Source organism: Peromyscus californicus, unplaced genomic scaffold, assembly GCF_007827085.1.
Source record: "Peromyscus californicus insignis strain IS unplaced genomic scaffold, ASM782708v3 Scaffold_11__1_contigs__length_118956290, whole genome shotgun sequence".
Taxonomy (NCBI): domain Eukaryota; kingdom Metazoa; phylum Chordata; class Mammalia; order Rodentia; family Cricetidae; genus Peromyscus; species Peromyscus californicus.
The window spans coordinates 94,484,442-94,507,993 of NW_026294402.1; the positions used below are offsets into that span (position 1 = coordinate 94,484,442).

The window sequence follows — 23,552 nt, forward strand, 5'->3', positions numbered from 1 at the left end:
GCATTGTTCTTCCATGGCCTGTGCTTCACTTCCTGTCTCCAGGTTCCTGACTTGAGCTCATGCCTTGCCTTCCCTCATGATGAACTATAGGTTATAAACTGTAATAAACCCTTTTCTCCCCAGGTTGCTTCTGGTCCTAGCATTTTATCACAGCAATAACAAAGCAGGACAGTGGCGGCTTATATTCTGAAGTTGCACTTCCCATCACTGCAGGATTTCAGGATCTCAGGAGGTTGCACATGTTCCCATGGTTCTGGTCTCCCTCCACTCCCAGACCCACAGTTATGGAACATATGTCCACACCTGCAGGTCCATGGTGGGAGAACACACATACGCATCTACATGTCTTGTTCTTTCTCAGGCAAACCTTGGTTTTACAACTGAATCAGAGCAGTCACTTGGCAAGCAGAGCTCTTGGGAAACTGCAAGACACTTCTTGGCATCCTACCACTCCCTGGCAAGCTGAAGAGCACACATCCCAGGCAGCCATCTCACTCTCACTCTCTCTGTATCAGTTCCAGGAAACACAAATTTACACCAAGCCTAAACAGTAGCTAAATTCCAGGACAGCCAGAGCTACACAGAGGAACACTGTCTCAAAAAAAAAAAAAAGTAGCTAAATTACAAATTTTGAATTCTTGAAAAGTCCCCAAGGGAATGGGAGTGGAATCTTGACCATCCAGAAAGCCAGCTCATCAAGAAATAATTTGTCTGTCATATTCATGGCCACCCTCTGGGATAGATTTTTCCAGTCCAGAACATGGCCAGGAGGCCCTCTTGTCAGGTAAAGTCAGCCCCAGATTCCATATCTATTTCTCTCCCAGTTTTACTTCAGATTCACATGTAGCTTTGCTGCATGTGGCTTCTTATGTTTCACATACTCAATAAACTTAAATATGAGGCCTATAAATCCCATTTCATATTCTGCACAAAGCCCCTAATTCAAACGCCAGCTTCCCCCTAAAATCTAGGCTAAGTCCACTGTGGAGGCTCTGGGGGACTGTGTAAAGGGATGAAAAGCAGAACAATAAAGCTGTCTACATGTCTTTTCACTCAAGGCCATTTCAGGAGCAAAAATTAATCCTGACCTTGGGTGAACATCACTGCAGCCAACGCTGAAGGCGTGCTTTGTCACACAGATGCTATAGTGCCAGGAAAGACTACTAAAAGAGCAGTAGGTGAGGCTGCACTTGAGTAGCAAAGCATTCTTTGCTTAAAAAACAAAAAGCCAGGCCCTGGCACTGATGGAATTAAAAGCTGTATGTAGACCTGGAGAGTCTCCTGGAGAATATGGGTCTTCAGGACTCTCAGCCATTCTGGGAATCTTTCCTGCAGTTTCCTGAGGTGTCTGTCATACACACTGTGACATCTTGGCTGTTGGACTTGTTTAGAGGTAGAGGAACATGGATGAGCACCACTGGACTTTTGCTAGTCACTCTAGATGGGTTCACAATGATCAGTGTGGGCTACACACACAGAACAACTCTTCCATCCAGGCTCTCAATGACTGAGAAACAATTAACAGTTTCATGTTATTTTAAAAATCATTGTTGGGACCACTGGCTTCCTTAACTTTTAGTTTTTTTTTTTCTAATAGAATAACCAGAGAAGACTTTAGGTAGAAGGAAATTTCTTCAGCTGTATAATTTTTCATTTTGTTTTGTATTTTTGTTTTGTTTTTGTTTTTAGACAGGGGTCTTACTATGTAGCTCTGGCTATTCTGGAACTCACTATGTAGACCAGGCTGGCCTCGAATTCACAGAGATCTGCCTGCCTCTGCTTCCTGAGTGCTGGGATCAAAGGCGTACACCACTATGACCAGACACCTTTAGGATTTCAATAGCCAATATACAAAACAGTCCTAAGCATAGGCTTTGAAAGCAGATTGTCTGGGTTCAAATTGCTCTGCTCTGTGCCTTGGATAAATGTATGAAACTCTCTGTACTATGATTTCTGTAAAATGTGGGCAACAGTCCTGTCCATGTCACAAGATTATTATGAGAATTTAGTGTGTCAATATACAGAAAGCCCTTAAAGTAGTGCCCAAGGGTGTTTAATGCAGCTTAACCATTGTTATTGCTATTATTTATACTTTGTAGGACAAGACACAGGCTAATTACATGGTACTCAGTTTGCTTCCCATCACATCTTTTATTTTATTCAATCCTCAAAATAATATTAAAACATAAATGTTGCTCATGTGTTTATTTTTCCTGATTTATCTATTTCATTTGCATATTCAGTGCACACTTATTGAAGACCTACTACGTGCCAGCCACTGTTCTGCGCTAGGAATAGATCTGTAAAGACAGCAGCAGAGGAGAAGTTCTTCCTTCATGAATCTTACAGAACAGGGACACAGAAACTACAAATAAGTACAGTAGACAGCTTGTTAGCTCGCAGTCAGTAAGTACCACAGATGGGAATCAAGAGGGTAGATCAGCAGGGAGAAGCCTGAGGTGCTACAGTCTCAAGAGGACTAGTGAGTGACAACCCCCACCCCAAGAAGCTGAGATATGAGAGACAAAGGATTCGAGGAATGAGGCTCTAGCTCAGCAGCAGTGCCGGCATCCCACCAGGCAAGATGCCTAAATCAAGCCCCAGAAAAAGTGGGGCTTACATGGTCTTGCAATTGCCTCCTGTTCTGATTGTGGGGCATCGTTATGTTTTCGTAAGGGATTAGACTGACAGAGGTTAACATTTAAATATATTTCACAGAAGGGTTTATCTATTATAAAATCATGATTTTAGCCTGGTGATGGTGGCACACGCCTTTAATCCCAGCACTCGGGAGGCAGAGGCAGGTGGATCTCTGTGAGTTCGAGGCCAGCCTGGTCTCCAAAGCAAGTTCCAGGAAAGGTACAAAGCTACACAGAGAAACCCTGTCTCGAAAAACAAACAAACAAAAACCCATCATGATTATATGTATTTTATTTGTTTTACTATCTCGGGCAGAGGAGTAACTCTGGAACCTGCCCTGCCCCTTCCCCCACAGCTTGGTTAGAAACAGGTGTTTGCCAACATGTTATTGTCTTTTCTAATATTTCGTGTGTGTGGAGTTCAGTCTGGCACAGTCTTCTGTGCCGGGCTTCTTTCGTCCCCAGCATTGCTTTTGAGAGAGCTCCATGCTGCCGTTTGGTTTGCATCAGCAATTGTATGGGTGCACCAGTTTGTTGGTTATTTTGAGAGGCTAGCATTTGTAAACGTTTCACTGAGATTCGGCTGCCATTCCTTAAATTATACACGATTAAAGTTACAAATATCTGAGTTTTGCAATGGTATATACCTGAAGTGGTATGACTACAACCCACATGTTTCCCCATACCTTATTATAATCTATTCATTTCAACCTTCTGCACTCTATACAGAGCAGCTTTTGATTGGCTCCCTGAATCCTCTAGAACTGTATAATGCATACACAATGTACACTCTGTTCTGCCTGATTTTCATACAGAATGAAAATACATGTCCAATCAAATGAATTTTCTATTGGTCTATCTGCAACAGGTGAAACAACCAAAAAACAATCTAGGTGTATGAATGAATAGGCAAATTACAGGGTAAACATATAATGAATACTATTTAGCAATGAAAAATGAATGCCTAAAGCATAGAAGAAAAATCTCAAAATAATTATGATGAGTGAAAGATAACATAAAAAATACTAAGACTAAGGAAGAAGGGAAAATTTTACTGCAGACTGTATGAGTCCATTTGTGTGAAATTCCATGTGCGCAAAATGAAGACTACATTTGCAGAAATCAGGTCATCAGTGGACTGTGTGATAGGGAGAAACGGAAGAGGATGATTACAGAAGGACATAGGAAGATTTCAGGGTGGTGTATATGGCTACTGCCTTGCCTGTGATAATAGCTTTGTAAGTATAAAAATATACTAAAAATAATTTGTGCAAATAAGTATATGTGCTTTATTGTATAAGCCTTTATTCAATAATATTTATTGAGAAAAATGGTACGAAAGTAGGCCAGAATGGCATTTCAAAATCAAAAATTAGTCATGCACAACAAAACATAGAAATCAGAGACGTAACTTACAAGACCAGAATGAGGAGGAGGTCAGTTAATAGAATAGTACAGGGGAAGTATAAGACGATAGAAATGATGCCAATATTGAGGAAACAGCTGTATAAGCATCTACATCTGATTTGTGATTGTGGCAACGGCAGCATGGCCATATACATCTGTGTGATAACTGTGGTAATGGCTGCATGTCTGACTAGTCACATCTGTATCCTGATTGTGAAAATGGGTGTATAATGTCTACAGTTGTTAGAATTCTCACTGCACTGTACTGTCCACTTACAGAGAGTTTTTTTAATTGTAAATTTTTAAGCTTTTAAATTTTTTAAAAAATTCTCAAAAATAATGTAGGGTACTAATAGAGGCACTGTATATGCAGAAATGAATAAGAGAGGCAGTGGGTATAAATTTAGTGGAGGAGCTAGAAATAAAGTAATTGTGACAGGGGTACACTAAAAAGTTGTTTTGTGTGTGCACACACAGGATCTATTTCAACTTGAGAGTTCCAGGAAGTCTTAGCTAAGAAAAAAATATTGGGGCTGATACCTGAGTGACGTCAAGGGACACGAAACTATGAACAAGGACAGAACTTTTGCACATAGGGAACGGCTAGTATAAGCAGGTGGGGAGAAGGCCATGGGTCTGGAGCAGGTGCAAGGGAAGAAACTGTGTAAGAGCAAGACAGCTCTACTGTGCTTCCTCTTCTGACTTTGCACCATCTTAAGCAGTAGAACCATTGGTGTTTGTGATGCTGCGGATCAAAGCCAGGGCCTTGTGCGTGCTAGAAGAGTGCTTGACTGCCGAGCCATACTCCCAGGTCTCTATGTTAATCCTGTCACTGTAATTATAAGGGAAAATGAAAATGGTTTCACTTAATGGTCATACTTTTGGACTTTTCTAGGACTCGAATGAATCTGTAGTGGATGCTTTAGTGTTTGTTAATCAATATATTTGCTTGTCATGTGATTCATACAGCAAACACCCTACTTACTCTCCTTGAAAGTTATCCTATGCTTTCTCATGCTCAAGTGAACATTACATGTGGTATGTGTGGTGGGGGCGTGTGACGGAGGCGGTGGTGGTGGTGGTCGAGCTCAGGGCACACTCCTGGCTTCTTGTTCTTTCTTAAATCATACTCATCCTCCTTCCCTATCCCAGTGAGAGGTCCTTTGACTTTATGGGTTTGATGTTCCCTACACTCTGAATTCTGGAGCTCTTACTCTTGACTCTCTGACAGGCAGAATGTCATTTAAAATGAAAAGTGGAGGCTACTTGTTAAAAATTTCCTTGGATAAACTAGTCCCTAGAAAATGCATCACCTATCTTTAGATGCACAGCAGGTGTCCCTAGATACCAGACCTCAGTGACATGATGCCTCAGAGTCAGAGTTCAGCTCTCAGTTAGAGTCCCAGGACTTGGAGCACATTATTTAACCTGTCTTGTCCTGTGTTTCATTTTCTATAAAATGAGGGTGTTAACCAAACCTGCTTTACAGGTCATGTCAAGAACCAAGATAAATAATATCTGTGGAGCAATTGGAACAGTGCCTGCTGCATTTTCACAGAACACTTGAAATTTAGGCCACAGTTGTTTTAAGAATTTGCAATACCCCAGATGCTGGCCCTAAAGATGTGAGGGTCTGTCCACAGTGATGTGCTCTGGGGCCCAGAGACAAGGGCTAGTCAGGCATTGCCAGATGTCAACATGAACTACAACTGCCCAGAATCAGCTCTGCACAGGAGGGCCATCTCTGAGTAGTATTGACCGGGCCCTCATGAGTTGCCCATCTTTTTGTTTGACATTCGATTAAAATCACAGCAGAAATGAACTGGAGGTTAGGGCTGTGTCAGTTCCTACTTCTCTTTCACCGCATTATACTAGCATCTTGGGACTAGGGCCATAGAAGGACAGTTTTTATAAGATCAGTAAATAACCTTCACGGAGAAGAAGAATTAGTACATAAGGGATGGCGTATCATTAATTATTCTCCATTTCCACAGGGGACAGTGAAGTAGGACTCAGTGTTCTACAAGCAAGAAAGAAGTTGGCTAATGGGACCACTTCCTGACAAAGCATTATGATATTCTGGAATGTATCACTAAGTGTGGTGGAGAATTTTCTTACTAGAAACACAAAAGTAGCAAAGATGGTTGTCTGGGTTGGCTGACTCAGTCCTGCTTGCTGGCAATGGACAAAGAAAGGTTCCCAGTAACCGTGGAGGATGTGTTGTGGAGAGTGGTACCCAACAGAGATTCCTGTTCTGTGCTGGAAGTCCTAGGTGCTGGAGCTGCAGAAACTTGGTTGTCAGGGAGCTCAGTGGATAGAGCCAAATACCCTGGGCACTGAGGTACAGGGACGGTCAAGACCAGGGAAGACAAGTAAATGGCCAGGTTTTCCAGATATTGGAAAGCTGAGACATGCCCAAGACTGTGAGTTGGGCAGGAGCTGACTCCTTCAGCATCTTCAAGTAAATGAGCTGAGTCTTCCTAGTTTCTGTTGGAAATGGCTCTGAGTTGGCCCTTCTGCTCACCTGTCCTAGTGACTGGCCTAAGGACTTGATCACAAGTACTGGCCTCCAGCGCTTGTAAGAATTTAGTGAATCGAGAAAGGATAATTAAAGAAAGTCTGCTATGAACAATTTACTTGCCTCTAAGAAAAACAGCTCTGAGGAATCCCACCCCACTGATGGAGCACACAATTAACACACAGAAAGACAAAGAACGTCCCTGGCTAAGTGTCGGCATCTACTTATTGTACTCCTCCGTACATCAGCTCCCGTTTCTTCACCAAGGTTTTATTAAATTTATCTGTTCCTGTGTGTGTTTGTGCACCCTTGCACACGTGCACTCATGTGAGTGTCAGAAGACAGTTGGTAGGGGTCGGTTCCTTCATACGGGTCTCCAGAATTGAAGTCGGGTGGTCAGGTTTGTCGGCAAGTGACTTTACTCATGAAGCAAGCCATCGTATGTGGCCAGCTCTGGCTTCTGTAAGGAAATGAGATAACATTCAACAGTAGTAGTTGCAGAGTGCAAAGATCGCAATGAATAATAACTCAATCCATTGCAGTTAGGTTTTATTACTGTTGTTCTGTAACCTTGCACGTGAGGACCATAGAATCCTTCCTCTCGCCTCATTCACCTGTCACATCTGCCAATTCGGTCTTTTTATGAAGGAAGTATGACAAGCTGCCTTAATTTGCCATGGGGCACAAGATTCATTTTATCAAAACCTCTGAAAAGCAGGGGGAGGGGTTTGGGGCACAACCCTCAGCAGCCCTGAAATACCTGGCCTCCAGAAAAATGAACTCCAAGAAAGGAAGGATAAGGAAGTGGAAGGGAAGAAAAGAGAGTGGGGCTCAAAGGACTCCGACAGTTTATGGGCTGGTGTGGTGACACAAACTGCTTCCTTGTGTTGTCACGTTTTGCTAACAGTATTTAGTGCCAGTTCAGTTTTACAATTCTGTTCATAGTGATTAGAAATACTTCATGCCAATATCCCTTATGTACGTTGACTGTTACAAATGCCTTACCAAGGATGCTTCTAGAAAACGGAAGAGCAGCCAAAATCCCAATGTCGTTTCCTAGATTTGCACAGCAGAAGTAGCTTCTGATTTTGGTACTCTATAAGGCACGCAATATCTAGTGGCAACTTTCCATCTCTCTAGAGTCCATACAGACACGGAATTTATCACACAGACAAGCAGACAGTACTCTGAGAATGGTGTATAAGAGCCCATCACTTTCTTTTCAATGAATTTCAGTGGCCAACACAGTTCCCCACTCCTCTGAGAAGTTGACCACAGCCTGTTCCTCACCCTCGCAGTTCCACTTGGCCCCTTCTCACCTTTTCTTCTCTCCTGCAACCTTTTCAGTCCTGCAGTCAACATAGGAAGAGCCCTTCTTTCTGGTCATTACAGGTTCCTCCAGCTCCTCACCAAGTCTTGTCCTTACCATCTTGAAAATGAGTGGTTTGGGAAAAGCATGAATATCAGAAACATTTTATCCTCTGTGTGTGTGTGTGTGTGTGTGTGTGTGTGTGTGTGTGTGTGAGAGAGAGAGAGAGAGAGAGAGAGAGAGAGAGAGAGAGAGAGAGAGAGAGAGAGACTCTCTGTTTATCTGTGTGTCTGTCTGTCTGCGTATATGTAGGAATGGGTATGAGAAATGGAAGTTCCGCGCCAGCCTAGGCAGCAGTCCGTCGTTTCATATCTCAGTCACAGATGGGTGACGCAGGCTGTTTTGTTCTCTGTCCAACTGCTGCCTCCGGTAACATGTGGAACAAATGTCTCCTTTGGACGGTGATGAGGCAGCATGGATGTGTCTGGAGCATCATTGCATTTGGACTCTCAGCTGGTTTTATTTCCTATTGAACCTTTAATGGAAACGCATACACAGCAAGTCAAGGCCTGTCCCTTTTCCCTTTTTTCTTTTTTTTTCTTTTTTTATTTTTTTTATTTCTTCCAGGAGTGCTGATGATAAGGAAAGCGATGTCTAAATCTTCTTAATGGTGTTTATGCAAGCAGTTTCGCTTAGCTGCAGACTGCACAGCCCCCTCCCAGCTCCCCTCCCCTCCCATCGCCCTGCTAATATTGCTGCTTCATTCCTTTCCCTGTTGGCTATTACTATGGACTACAGCAAATCTAAAACTAAATAATCCCCTTAGTGTCAAGTTTTCGGGGCTGAGCAAATAAATCTAAGGAAATGCATTATCTAGGCGGAGGAGGCTGTTGTGAGGGGGAAAAGATGAAAGCTATTTTATTTTAAGGCAGAGAATAAACTGTCGAATACTTGGGGCTCAATTGTAATTTTAAGTATTGTCATTTTATCTTACTTAACTATAGGACAAGGCCCTTCTTTGATTGCAATTAAAATTTCCCCCAAGCTTCTAAAGGCCAAAATTAATAGAGGTCTAGTGAGCTATGCAAATTCCTTCTATTCTACATAGTTCAGATATTCTTTTTTATTTAACACTTTCTTTTTATAAAATCTTTACAATAAGTACCATATTTATGTTATTTCCATCCCTCCATCCTCCAGCTCCTCCCATATTCTCCCCATCCATTCTCAAATTCATAATTCATGACATCTTCTTTTAAAATTATTATTGTAGGAGTCCATTTAGCATTGCTCATGTGTACATGTGTTTAGGGCTGACTACTTGGGATTATATAAACCATAAGGGATCTCATCCCTGGAGAAAACTGATTCTCCCTTTTTTCAGCAACATTGATTTTCTGTAGCTCTAGGGGTGGGACCCTGTGAAATTTCCCTTGTCCACATTGGAATGTCAACTGATATTGTCATTATGTAGGTCTTATTTAGGTAACCATATTGTTGAGATTTCATGGGTGCGGCATTCCTGTCATGTTTTAAAGACACTATCTAGCAGCAAGCATCATGGTCCTCTGACTCCTACAATCCTGCCTTCCTTTTCCGCAATTTACCAGAGCCCTGGATGTAGAGATTATATTGTAGATGTATCAGTTAGGGCTGGACACCACAGCCCCATTTATCCCCTGCATTTTGGCCAGTTGTGGGTCTCTGTAATAGTTTTCATCTGCTTCAAAATGAAGCTTCGTGCATATAAGGATGGGTATTTAGAATACAGTCAGAAATGGTATTGGTTTAGGAAAACAGCAGGAATGGGTTCTCCACTCAGGTCTTATATCCTCTCCAGCTATTAATAATTATCTAGGTTTACAGTACCAGGCATGAATTCCCTCATATTAAGTGGCCCTTAAGCCCAATTAGAAAGCTGTTGGTTACCCCACAAGATAAAAGTGCTACCTACTATGACACCATTTCGGATATAGTGCAGGTCAATCATTGTTGTGGTCCATACCCTTTTCAGTAAGAACAGTGATTGCATTTTTCTCCCTTAGCAGCTTTTAGCATGTTCTGACACTGTAAAAGCCAGTCCTCAGAGATGAGGATTCCAGGTCAGTTCGAGCTTGATTCTTCCAACTCTTGTGTCTGAAGCGTGTGCTGTCTTCAAGTCCTAGGAGGCAATGAAGGGCAATGGCAATAGCCTACATTGTTTAAGGAGTCTCTTGGACTTCCCTGACCAATAACTCAAAGGGTGCATTCTCATGACTGGCACTGGGATTTGTGTTAAATAGTCTATGGCTTTTGAGTGGAGCATTATCATCCCACATGGCATAACTCCATATAAATTTTATTAGACATAGACATATATGTGGTGTGTATAGAATCCATATAATATGTATGCATTTTTAAGTAGCTTATGAAATAATTCTTCCCTGTGGCTTTTTCAAGCATCCTCAGTGTTACCAAGCTCTCCTGTCTCCCTCTCCCTCTGTTACCTTCCCTCCCCCTCCTCAGTTATAACCCCACCCCCATTTCATCCTCAACTCTACTTTCATAGAGTCCAGACTTTCTGATGAGAGCAGGAGTCCTGGGAACAAACAGTTGCTGCTCGGCTTCTCACACCACCCCCACCCCCACCCCACTTTCTCACACATAGTTGAGGCATGGGACAAGAGCAAGGCCAGCAGCAGATAGAGAAACAGGAGATTCCATTCACCTTGGCTGCTGGGTCAAGGAGCTTGCCACTTAGTGGAAGCTACACCCACCCTGGCCACCCATCTCCAGGTCAGTTGGGTCAAGAGTGAGGGTCTGAGAGAACTGCAGTGACCTTGACTCCCATGTGCTTGGTGGCACGCCCTCCTCATACTGGACAGTGGGAAAAAAACTGTAGTTCCCAGTCAACTGTTAGCAGAAGTATGAAACTCTACAGGATACTGCACTTTCAGGTTACAATGTTCAGTAACATATAATGTGTGGTGATATATTGTGAACCCCAATATATTGTGTACCGTAATAAACTTATCTGGGGATCAGAGGACAGAGCAGCCACTAGATTAGACATAGACGTCAGACAGTAGTGGCACACACCTTTAATCCTATCACTCGGGAGGCAGAGATCCATCTGGATCTCTGTGAGTTCGATGCCACACTGGGAACAGAGCCAGGCAGGGTGGCACATACATTTAATCCCAGCACTTGAGATCTCATGTCTTTGCTTGCAAAGCACACATGCCTTTAATCCCAGGAAGTGACATGGCTGGGTGGAGAATGGTATATAAGGCGTGAGGAGACAGGAGCTAAGCAGCAGGTCAACAGAGATCCTCAGATGTGAGGAGTCAGAGGCTTTCAATCTGAGGAGTCGTGGAAACAGGATCGGCTGAGGAGTTGGCAAGGTGAGGTTGTCTGTGACTTGTTCTGTTTCTGTGATCTTTCAGCTATCACCCCAATAATTGGCTCCAGGGGTTTTTTTTATTAATAAGACTGTTTAGCAATTCATGTTACAATAATGAGTTTGTTGACTTGCAGTCTCATCATAAGCTAAAAGGCATCCATATATATTACACAGAGGGGGACACCAATCTGGACTGTGTAGGATCTGTACAGGCAAGAGCATTGGGGCAGCAATGCACAAGACTCCACCACAGAGCCCTTTTAGCTAGTGACACATTACGTGGGAGCATTAAAAAGATCATCAGGCCCTTCCTTGACTGAACACTAGAAGCAGGACTCACTTCTCAAAGTTGTGGGACAATTCTAAAGACAAAATAAAGGCTTGGGAAGAAGATTTTGCACATCCTGTTCCTATGTGCATAATGGTACACATGTAACTAACTGGAAATTTTGAAAAGACGAGCCCTTTATTCTGCCCTAAGAAAATGAACTGGGTCAATCAGATTCTCAGCATGTTAAGGCTGCAATTCCATATAGTCTCTACCATAACTCAACTCTGCTCTTGCAGCACAAAAGCATCCATCTGAAATTTACAAAAATGTGTTCCATGGAACCTTATTTGTGAATGCTAAAATGTGAATTTCATATAAAAATTTACATGTCATCAACTATTATTTTCCCAACTACATTGGTCATTTGTATTTATATTTTTACTTACTATGGCATTAATCTACATATTATATCATTTAAGAAGCCAAAAGGTAGACAGCTGCTGGATTAGTTAATTCAGAAGCACACTATTCAGTTTGTAAATCAGTCAGTCATTTTGGGGGCCATGGTCACTGGGCACAGGCCGGGGAAGTGGCCGTAGCTCCAAGCCCCATCCCTGTCAGTATCTACTGAGCTTATGCCTGTTTCAGAATCACCTGGAAGATTTGGTCAAATAGTAGCGGCTTCCATTTCCCAAATTCCAGAGTCAGGTGAAGGAGCCTTGAGAATTTGTGGGTTCTGTTTCTTTTTTGTTGCTCATAGGCAAGACTCTTTACAACAAAAGAATGTAAGGCGAAAATCAGCAAAAGAAAAACCACATGGAGGGAAGCCTGCAGAGAATGGAGCCAAGTGCCCAGGGGTCCCCTCCCTACAGTGTCACTGTTAGACATTTAATTTCTTCACCAATGCATTGCAACAACTGTGAGTGAGCTGTTTGCTTCCGGGGATGTCTTCTATCTTCAACCCCACAAGCTGTGAGGTAAATAGAAGCAGGAGTCTTTAGTGTCAGCTAACACCCACCCCCTTACCTCACTGCCCCATGGAGTCAGCAGTCAGTCTTGCTCTAGTACTTAGGGTTAAGGAGGAGATAAAATCTGCACTCATGAGCAATTTTATCAGCCTTTCTTTCATGCTTTGGCTGGTATCTGATTTAAGCACAAGATTTTCTTATTCTCTAGGAAAATTTTTATGATCACACAGACATAGTTAATTATTTTATTCCTTCAACTATTAAAGTTGTAATAAGCCTGGTCCATGAACATCAGGTTCTAGAATAAGAGAGGGTTTAGAAATAATAAAAATAATATCTCATTCTGTTATTTCTTCAAAAGACTCAGTCCTCCACTAACATTTTTATTATTACTTTCACATCCTGCCTCAGTTGAATTATATTGGGTCAGATAATTTCCTCAAGGCCATACAATGAAGTGAGAGTCATGAGGTTTTACAATGTCTACCCAAGAAATATTCTATAGTGAATAAACTGTGTGTGTGTCATTACTCAGAGAATCTGAGGATCACTTCCCTAAGAAATAGCCATCCCATAAATTAAGACTCAATATGGACTCAACTCCCCAGAAACAGTATAAAATCCTGGAGAGAGTGACCCTACTAAATTATCTTGGCTGCCCTTCCAGCCTGTACTCTTGGCTTTCTGGAACTTGAAGGCAAACATCAGCTATTGTTTCTAGTAAACTAGATTTGGGAATCGGAATTTTAAAATGTAAATGGTTACATTATGATTCCCTTCTTAAACACAGAGAGACAGGGAGCAAGAAGCAAAACAATGACTAGTTATGTTTTGAAAAACAGTCCTGGATATCTCAGACTATAACAAAACCAGCACAAATTAACCCTCCCTTCCCTGTAGCTCCGGAAAAGGTAGACAGAAAAGGTAGATTCGGTGATCACAGAGTCACATTAAGGTTTTGGTAACTGGAATGATGCTTGGATTACTCAACATTTGCATATTTTTTAAAAAAGAATCTTAAAAGGGGCCATGAGTTTGAAAGAGAACAAGGAAAGGTACATGGGATGGTTTGGAGGGAAGAAGGGGAAGGGTGAAATGATGAAATCATAATCTTAAAAACAAAAGAAATATTTCTAAAAGAATCAGATTAACCAATTCAAAATTCATTCTAGCTTGGGACACGATGTCAGAACAATCATCTTAAAGCTGTGAATTCTAGGTGTGTGGGTGCATATCTGTAATCCCAGCACTTGGAGAGCTGATGCAGGAGGATTGCTGCCAGTCAAGGTCAGCTTAGCTACATAGTGAATTCAAGGCCCGCCTGGGATGCATAGGGAAACTGAATCTAACAATAAAAAAAAAAAAAAAAAAAAAAAAAAGGAGGAGGGGTGGGCAGCTGGAGCAATAGCTGAGCATAAAGTGCTTGTCAGGCAAGTACAAGGACCTGAGTCAACCCCCAGGACCCACATAAGGAACGCTGACTGGTAAACCCAGAGCTGCGAAGGTGGCCTCACTGCCAGCCAGCAACCGCCGAGCTCACTTGAACTCCAGGCCAGTTAGAGACAGACACTACCTTACAAAAGAGGTGGACAGTGCTTGCTGAATGACACCTAGGCTCGCCCTCTGTAAGGAGTAAGATTACATCCTAAGACAGTTGGCGCTTTTCATCTGTGCTTCCAAGTGCACAGCTGATGACGGAGTTGATGTTTGCTGTTTTCCTTTACAATAAAGTAGCCAAGATAAGGCAGGCCCCAGAGTAGAAGTGTGGTGATCTCAGTGCCAAGGAAGGACTCCTTTGATGCACAGAAACTTTCCTCAGGGTCACAAGTTACATCTGTTGAGGAAAACCTTTAGTAATATCACAAATCCTCAAGTCTCTTTTCTTCCCAGTAAATATTGAGATCTTTCTGATGCAGCCACAGCAAAAGCACTCAAATTTGAAGTCAGGGTAAAATGGCAGAGCAAGTCCTGGTTCTGGCCTAAACCAGCCTGACAAGTAGAGTGCTGTGCTATGTCCCATTGCAGACATGACTAGTCAATCAAAGAACTCTTTCCTGCTACCCACAGAACACCATCTCGATCGCGCATGTGTATGTGTGCATGTGTTGGGTGTTTTCCTCAATCACTCTCCACATTATCTATTGAGAAAGGATTCTTCGCCTGAACCCAGGGATCACCATTTTGACTCATCTCAGCTTGCTCTGGAGATGTCCTGTCCTCAGACATCGTAACCTCAGCCCTTATGCCCATGGGTCAGGCACTTTACCAGCTTCTTGTGGCTTCTCATTCCAATTTAATAGGCACATATAGGCTCTGGATGTTCAAAATATGGGTAGTTTTAGTAGAACTGTGAAACAACTAGATTTTGAAGGCTAATATAAATGATAATGTAAAATGATTCATTAATGATTTTAAATACTGACTGCACATCAGAATGGTAGTAGTTCATATATTTTGAGTCACATAAAATATTTTAAAGTTAATTTTGCCACAGTTTCTTTGTCTCTTTTCAATGTGATACACAGAGAACCTCTTTAAGGTACCTTGTAATTGTGTGGATGACACTGGTTGGACAGCCACTGCCAGGAGGACAGTGTCCTTGCAAACATGGAACTACCATTCACCGTGACAAGTGGAATAGCCCTGTCATGTTTCTCAGCTATGGTGCTAAATCAAGACCTTCTACCTTAATTTTAAAAATGGTTTTATTAGAATATTTTGTTGCAAAACATTAAGTTTTTTTTAAATGTAACTGAAAGGTAATGTATAGGGAAAGAGACTGACCCCATAGATTTGGAGATTGAGTCATAGTTTCGATGGGCAATGAAAAAGACCATGAAGGAGTAGGAGGCATTTGGTGGAGACTTCACTCTTCATCAGTCCGAGAGTGAAGGCCAAGATGGCCAAGGAACATGGATAACGTCGCACAGGGCTCTGTAAATCCAGACGCTGCTCCCACACTCCCGGGGCCACCCCAGTAGTGCAGTTATCTTGGCCCAGTCGGAATCTTTCCTAGTGGTGGTCCTGTAACTGCTTCCTTCGGCCTGCTGCTCTTTACTCCCCTAATCCTTCCAAGGGACCAGAGACCCACAGGATGCATCTCTCCACCTCCTCTCATCTCCTCCACCTCCCCGGTCATAATAAGAAAACGAAGTTCACATAAATGTCTCTCCCCAGGGCTTGGAGGCAGAACCATTAGGCATGCTGAAAGTGGTCAGGACACATCTCATGCCTTAGCTTTCCCCCGTGTATCTGGATAGTCTTGCTGATGACCATTAAGGACCAGCTGTGGTGTTTCCAACAGTTCCCTTGGCAACAACTACATCACAAAATTTTTTCAGGCATGAACTTCCTATTACAGAGTTGTAAGTCCATTTCTATTACATGAAACTTTTTACAATCACATTCTAAAACAGTTTTAGGATGAGTTGGGGGGTCGGTTCAGCTTTTCTGATGTTTTCTCTTTTCCAGTATCATTTCATGAAGGCCTGGAAACCTAAAGACTCACATTGCTCTGAGGAACGAGGCTATTTCCCCGACCCTGTTTCCTTTTGGACAAATTATCAAGGAGGGTTCCCTTCTGTGCCAAAGACGACTTGATAGGTTTGGCATGAGACACTTGGGACAATATCAGCCGGGGCTCAGAAACGGAGTTAAGAGTAAGGGGCAAAAAAATTTTTTTTAAGGAACAAAGCTGAGGTATTTTTTAAGATGCTGATTTAGTGAGTTATTGAAAATGCTGCCCACATAGCCTTTTAACCCTCAAAGATATCAGATAACTTTTTTCTTGCAGTGAGATGAAGTGGCTGTCATTATCTCCGAAGGTCTGTATCATATTGGAATCTGTCAGTGCAGGTCAGGGAGTCCGCGGTACTCTGGGCCCAGCTCGGGGACTGAATTACATTTCCCGGGCACAATGGCTGCAGAATGGGTGGGTGCTTTGTCATTTAAACTGCATAAAGAGGCAGAAATTGATTTTTATTGTGGATCTTCATATCTAATAAAGCTCCAAGGGGCTCTTTTCTTCTCCGATTGAATAGCCATTGAATGCTTTCAATCTAGTTCTGTGTTTCATGCCTAAACTGAATAGCAGAAAGGCAGAAAATAGATGGGGGAAAAGAGGCCAAGTCACTTTCCAGATTGAAAAGGATATGGCAGAGAAATAAATAAAAAAATAAAATAAAATAAGACTATTTGGAAACGCATTTAAGTGGAGAAGGGAACTTTCTTAATGCTCAGGGGGAAATTGCTTTTCGAGGGATGTGTGCTCGTGTGTATCCGCACGCACGTGCAAATCCACTTGTGGGTGCATGTGGGCCATCGGAGTACTTTGTGTGCACGTGTAAAAATCTATTTATGCTCAGCTGGGCCAGAGATAAAGCGCTAACCACAAATGGACCTCTTGAAGCCCACCCTGCCTGTCCTCACAGCCTTGACCCAAAGAAACAGTGAGACAGAGCTTGAGGGTAAAGGCTGTAGTGTGAGGTAGCAGGTCCTGTGTGAAACAGAGGCGTTGCCCTTGTTCACTGTATGGAGGCTTTGGAAGGTGTCAAGTCTCAGATTCTCATCTGTGCATAAAGTCAGAGCATCCTTCAATTTAGTAATCTGCAAGAAAATTAAAATTCTTCTAGACACTGTTATAGTCTGAATGCTGACTTCCATGCCCAAACCAGGTCTCTGATGACCCCCAGTTACAAAACGTCTCTGAGTTTTCACCCCAGCCAGTCTCCTAAAAGTAGCCTGATTCTTCACAACTGTGTATTTGTGCTGTCGGCACCAACCTAAATAAATATCCATCCATCAGATGGGTACACAATGCTTTCTCTAGATATAGCCCTACACTAAGACCTAGTCCTCTCTTGTAAAAATGTCCACACTTCTGATATTTAACTCTCCAGGATCTAGTCTACCTGTTCTTGGCACTAGCTAGGGATCTTCCTCCTCATTTCACAGGCTGGTGATCTGAATGGAATCCATCCTTGTCATTAGCCTTAAGCAAATAATGGTTATTTCTCCCAGCTACCATGACTGGTGTGAGATTAGGGACATGGCATAAATTCATCTCATCAGATTCACACATTTTTCACATAGGAGAAAAAGATATGCTTTTATCTTGGACTGGAGTCTAGGCAGCTTGGACTGTTGCCATCAAGCTGACCATATGAGAGAAAGTCTCCCCCAAATGGAGACAGAATACAGTAGAGAGAGGAACTCAGCTGAGAGCTGGAACAGTATCAAAAATTCTTCCTGATCTCTGTATTTGTTTTCATTGCCTTCAATTTATTTAGCTTTGGCTTTTGCTCTTTACACACACACACACACACACACACACACACACACACACACACACACACGAACATACACAACAAATAAGTATTTATAAAAATATTTTCTGAATTCTGCTTAGAAAGTCCTTTCACATATAATTGTGTTAATGTAATCATTTGAGTATTTTTTATTTAAAAAAATTTATTCATTTTACATACCAACTACAGATCCCCCTCTCATCCCTCTTCCCGCTCCCTCCTCTGCCTTTGACCCCAATCCACCCTCATTCCCTCCTCCAAAAGGTTAAGTCCTCCCATGTGGGGGACAGCAAAGCCTGGTACATTCATTTGAGTATCTTAATGAGGCAGAATCTTTGTTCTCAATAACACTCAACAGATCTCTTTTTAAATAACAGTCCCATACTTCAGAAAAGCTGGACTCTTGAAAAGTTGTGACATCCCAACTTAGAACGCCAAAAATCAGTACTTCTAAAAACAAACTCTGCCTCTTGGCCCCCCCCCCCCCATGAGCTCTATCCCAGATGCTCCTGCCTGCCTACTGAGGGGCCCAAAGAAGCTTGGTAGCAAATGAGACTTCCTGCTTGCATCAGCTTCCACATTCAAGGGGCTACAAGCTTCTGGGTTGTGCCTCTGTAACCCTGGTTTCCTCCAGAGTGAAGTCATCCTGCTTCCTTCCATTCCAAGATGAGCTCAGGGCAGCAGCCCTTTCCGAGTCCTTCTCTGTGCTCCCTGCTCCTCACAGCTGCTGCGGGAAGGTTTCTGAGACCCAGAGAACAAAAGGTTTAAACCCTTTTCATGGCTCCTATGTCCCTTACTGCGTCCTATCCTCCCTTGCCACCTAATGTTACTCTCTTGGTCTCCTTTTTAAATTGCTTACAATTTTAAAGTGTTCTGAACTTCTTACAGCGAGGTCTGAATTTTAGAAAAGTATTCTCTGCAATTGCATCCAAGATTCGTGGGTTTTACACTCACAATGTCAATAAATTAGTATCCCCAAAGTGCTGTGGGATGGTCTGTATGTCAAATGTGTTGCTGATTAGTCAATAAATAAAACACTGATTGGCCACTGGCTAGGCAGGAAGTATAGGTGGGACAAGGAGGAGAATATAGCTGGGAAGTGGAAGGCTGAGTCAGAGAGACACTGCCAGTAGTCACGATGACAAACAGCATGTGAAGATGCCAGTAAGCCATGAGCCATGTGGCAAGGTATAGATTAATGGAAATGGATTAATTTAAGCTGTAAGAACAGTTAGCAAGAAGCCTGCCACGGCCATACAGTTTGTAACCAATATAAGTCTCTGTGTTTACTTGGTCGGGTTTGAAGGGCTGTGGGACTGGCAGGTGAGAGAGATTTGTCCTGACTGTGGGCCAGGCAGGAAAACTCTAGCTACAAATGGCATCCAACGTGGTGGCAAGAGTTTCCACCTAAAACCTGAGAAAAGATTCTAAAACGGAGCAAAAAATAGCTTCCTAATTGTCTCTCTCAAATGAGCTGTAGCTGCTGGTTTGAGCTGCTGGTCTGAGCTACTTGTGGGTTCCTAGTGTGTGCGCTCGACCTGCAGTATGGCGGGAATGAGGCCTCTGTAAGTGGCACATTAAGCTGCACAGTGGATTTAGACTTTGCTAGTACAAAACAAAAAAAAAAGAGGTTTCTGGGCTATATGCTGCTTGGATAAAAGCATAGACCCCCGATAGCTCCCAGAGCCGTTGGTAAAGTACCACGGCCATGTTGGGAAGCTGAGGTGGGCGGAGCCAGCAGTCACAGCTGATGCAGTTTAAAGTAATAGATTCACAATAAGACAGATTCAGATGTAATAGTTTACAATGTGTGTAAAATATACGTAGGCTTGAAAGAGACAAAAAAGGTGATATGTACAGTTATAGAAACAACTACATAGTTTTAAAAAATAAAGTCTTTAAAGAGACAGTAAAATTAATATAAAAATAAGCCACATGAAGATGAATATTACACAGAGAATCTGGATTGTGTTGTCTTTGGGATTTTTAACTGCAGAAAAACATTTGATTGTAAAAGCTGTTCAGTTATGCCAAAATGTATATTTTAAAAGTACCTTGTGCTCGCTTCGGCAGCACATATACTAAAATTGGAACGATACAGAGAAGATTAGCATGGCCCCTGCGCAAGGATGACACGCAAATTCGTGAAGCGTTCCATATTTTTATACCACCTTATGCCTGTCAGAATGGCTAAGATCAAAAACACTGAAGACACCTTATGCTGGAGAGGATGTGGAGCTAGGGGAACTCTCCTCCACTGCTGGTGGGAATGCAAGCTTGTACAACCACTTTGGAAATCAATATGGCGATTTCTTAGAAAATTGGGAATCAATCTCCCCCAAGATCCAGCTATACCACTCTTGGGCATATACCCAAGAAATGCTCAACCACACCATAAGAGCACTTGTTCAGCTATGTTCATATCAGCATTGTTTGTAATAGCCAGAACATGGAAACAACCCAGATGCCCTTCAACTGAAGAATGGATAAACAAAATGTGGTACATATACACAATGGAATACTACTCAGCAGAAAAAAACAATGGCATCATGAGGTTTGCAGACAAATGGATGGATCTAGAAAAAATCATCCTGAGTGAGGTAACCCAGACTCAGAAAGACAAACATGGTATGTACTCACTCATAGCAGGATACTAGACATGAAACAAGGATGAATTGTCTGCTACTCACATCACCAGGGAGGCTACCCGGAAAACAGGACCCCAAGAAAGACACAGGGATCGCCCAATGACAGAGAAATGGAATGAGATCTACATGAACAGCCTGGACATGAGTGGGGGTAATGAAAGGCGAGGGTCGAGGGAAAGAGAGCTTGGGGGAGCGGGAGATCCCAGCTGGATCAACAACAGAGAGGGAGAACAAGGAATAGGAGACCATGGTAAATGAAGACCACATGAGAACAGGAAGAAGCAAAGTGCTAGAGAGGCCCACAGAAATCCACAAAGATACCCACACAACAGACTGCCGGCAATGGTCGAGAGACAGCCCGAACTGACCTACTCTGGTGATGGGATGGCCAAACACCCTAATTGTTGTGCTAGAAACCTCATCCAACTACTGAGGGATCTGGATGCAGAGATCCATGACTAGGCCCTGGGTGGATCTCTGGGAGTCCAATCAACGAGAATGAGGAGGGTTTATATGAGCGAGAATTGTTGAGACCAAGGTTGGATAAAGCACAGGGACAAATAGCCAAATGAATGGAAACACATGAACTATGAACCAATGGCTGAGGGGTCCACACTGGATCAGGCCCTCCGAATGGGTGAGACAGTTGATTGGCTTGATCTGTTTGGGAGGCATCCAGGCAGTGGGACCAGATCTTGTGCTCATTGCATGAGTTGGCTGTTTGAAACCTGGGGCCTATGCAGGATTGTTTGGCTTGGCCTGGGAGGAGGGGACTAGACCTACCTGGACTGAGTCTACCAGGTTGACCTCAGTCTGTGGGGAAGGCTTTGCCCTGGAGGAGATGGGAATGGGGGGGGGGGCGTTGGGGGGAAGGTGAGGGGGACGGGAGGGGGGAGAACAAGGGAATCCGTGACCGATATGTAGAACTGAATTGTATTGCAAAATAAATTAAAATAAATTAAAAAAAAAAAAAAGTACCTTGACTTCAAAATTTGGATATAAGGATATGTTGCTTTGGAAAGGAGACTCTGCTTTTGTTCCCACAGAAAGCCAGAGGCTATGGATTTGTTCCAGATTAAGATACATCAGGTTTGACCAGCCAAGACCCCCTGAAAGGTCTCCAATGATACCATGGCCCAGATGATCCAACATCCAAAATGGTTTGAAGGCAACTGGCTCAGACAATACAGCCTCATGGACTATTCCATAATCCTAAAATTTTCCCTCCAGCAGGAAGTAGTAAGAGAAGCTATGCCCACATTCCCAAATTATATGTAATTTTACTTTGTTAAGGTTAAAACCTTCCTTTTTGAAAAAAAAGGGGGAAGTGCTGTGGGATGGTCTGTATGGCAAATGTGTTGCTGATTAGTCAATAAATAAAACACTGATTGGCCATTGGCTAGGCAGGAAGTGTAGGCAGGACAAGGAGGAGAATAAAGCTGGGAAGTGGAAGGCTGAGTCAGAGAGACACTGCCAGCCGCCACGATGACAAACAGCATGTGAAGATGCCGGTAAGCCACGAGCCATGTGGCAAGGTATAGATTAATGGAAATGGATTAACTTAAGCTGTAAGAACAGTTAGCAAGAAGCCTGCCATGGCCATACAGTTTGTAACCAATATAAGTCTCTGTGTTTACTTGGTCGGGTTTGAAGGGCTGTGGGACTGGCAGGTGAGAGAGATTTGTCCTGACTGTGGGCCAGGCAGGAAAACTCTAGCTACACCAAAGTTTCAGGCATGGAGTTAAATCTGATATAGTAATTATTTAATAAGTTATACTGCTCTGTATAAAGTTGATAACCAGTCTTCAACCCCATGCGTGAGCCCTATTGTTGTCCACACCCAGTCCTCTGTAGTCTTTACTTCATGTCCACAGGTTGTATTTTACTCAGGTTCACTAGAGAAAAAGAACTAAGTGGGTGGAGATACATAAAAACGTATTAAATATGCTTTAAAATAATAATGAGATCCATATCACACCTAGGTTAAAGAGAACCTGGTACTTGGTCCTTGAGTCCCATAATAACTGTCTCTCACTGGGGTCAATGACCCGGAGTTATATAGTCCACAAGACTGGGAGTCTCAGTAGTCCAAACCTGTTTCTGGAAATGCAGAAAGCTCCCAGGGAGCCACTGGTTCCTAATTCCATGACAAACACTTAGAAATGCTGGTTCTGCTATCAGCAAATGGCTCTGCAGCCGTGGGAAAAATCAACTGGCTGGCTAGAGGAAAGGCCAAATGATCCAAAGGTTGGAAAAAACTTCCTTCTGAAATACCTCTTTTAAAAATCTGGGATGCTACCTGAAGGTGCCACCCACAGTATAGGATGGATCCTCTCTCATATCAACCAAAGCAATCAGGATGATTCTGCAGATGAGGCTTCCTAATCAGGTGATCTGATTTGTGGCAAGTTGACATTAAAATTAACCAGAATAGATTGCTACCCTACCCCGGTACCCTCCGGGGAGCATGGAGCCCACTCTGAGGAGTGAGACTGCTTGAAAGCCCAGCCTATAAAGCAGCTTGTCTTGACACCAATACCAAGCCAGATTCTAGAAATGAAAGAAGGTAGCCATGTAAGGCATTTCCTAGAGCCACAGACTGTTCATGGTACTAGGCTCAGCAGTCTGCCCATGACTGGCTGTGTCCAATTCTCAAGTTAACATTCTTTCTGGATGGGTTCTTCATGCAGAGTCCAAGAGCAAGGATAGCTAATTCTCCCTGTCTTACCAAGGAAATAATTGTCTGTCCAGTTAATTCGTCCTTCTATGCAGGTGGGAGGAGGGTCTAAGCCTGCGCACCTGTACCTGAGCTCACACAGTAGTTCATCCGAACACTCTCAGGCTTTCTCTCCTGCCAGTACTGTCTGGTGATATAGCTCTGATTTAAGTGGCTTGCATAGAAATTAGAAATACTAATATCCAATGCAGACATTCTCTTCTGTTTTCTTCTTTCTCTTCCTTGAATTTTCTAGCACTTTCTTTATTGTTAGAACTCTCAGTGTTACTGAACTTTTTCTTTAAGGGTGCAGGGAATTTAAAACATACTTGACTCCATCCGTGTGTGTCTGTATTTGAAGCTGCATAATGTAAGTAATAGAAGTTGA

The 23,552-nt window shown here is 42.8% G+C and overlaps 1 non-coding gene across 1 annotated transcript; it reads left to right on the plus strand.

Annotated features, from left to right (window-relative positions):
* Window positions 1-19,857: 19,857 nt before the first annotated feature.
* LOC128106080 (U6 spliceosomal RNA) lies at window positions 19,858-19,964 on the plus strand. The gene has a single exon (XR_008216592.1). It is a non-coding gene; the product is annotated as a U6 spliceosomal RNA (small nuclear RNA).
* Window positions 19,965-23,552: the final 3,588 nt, after the last annotated feature.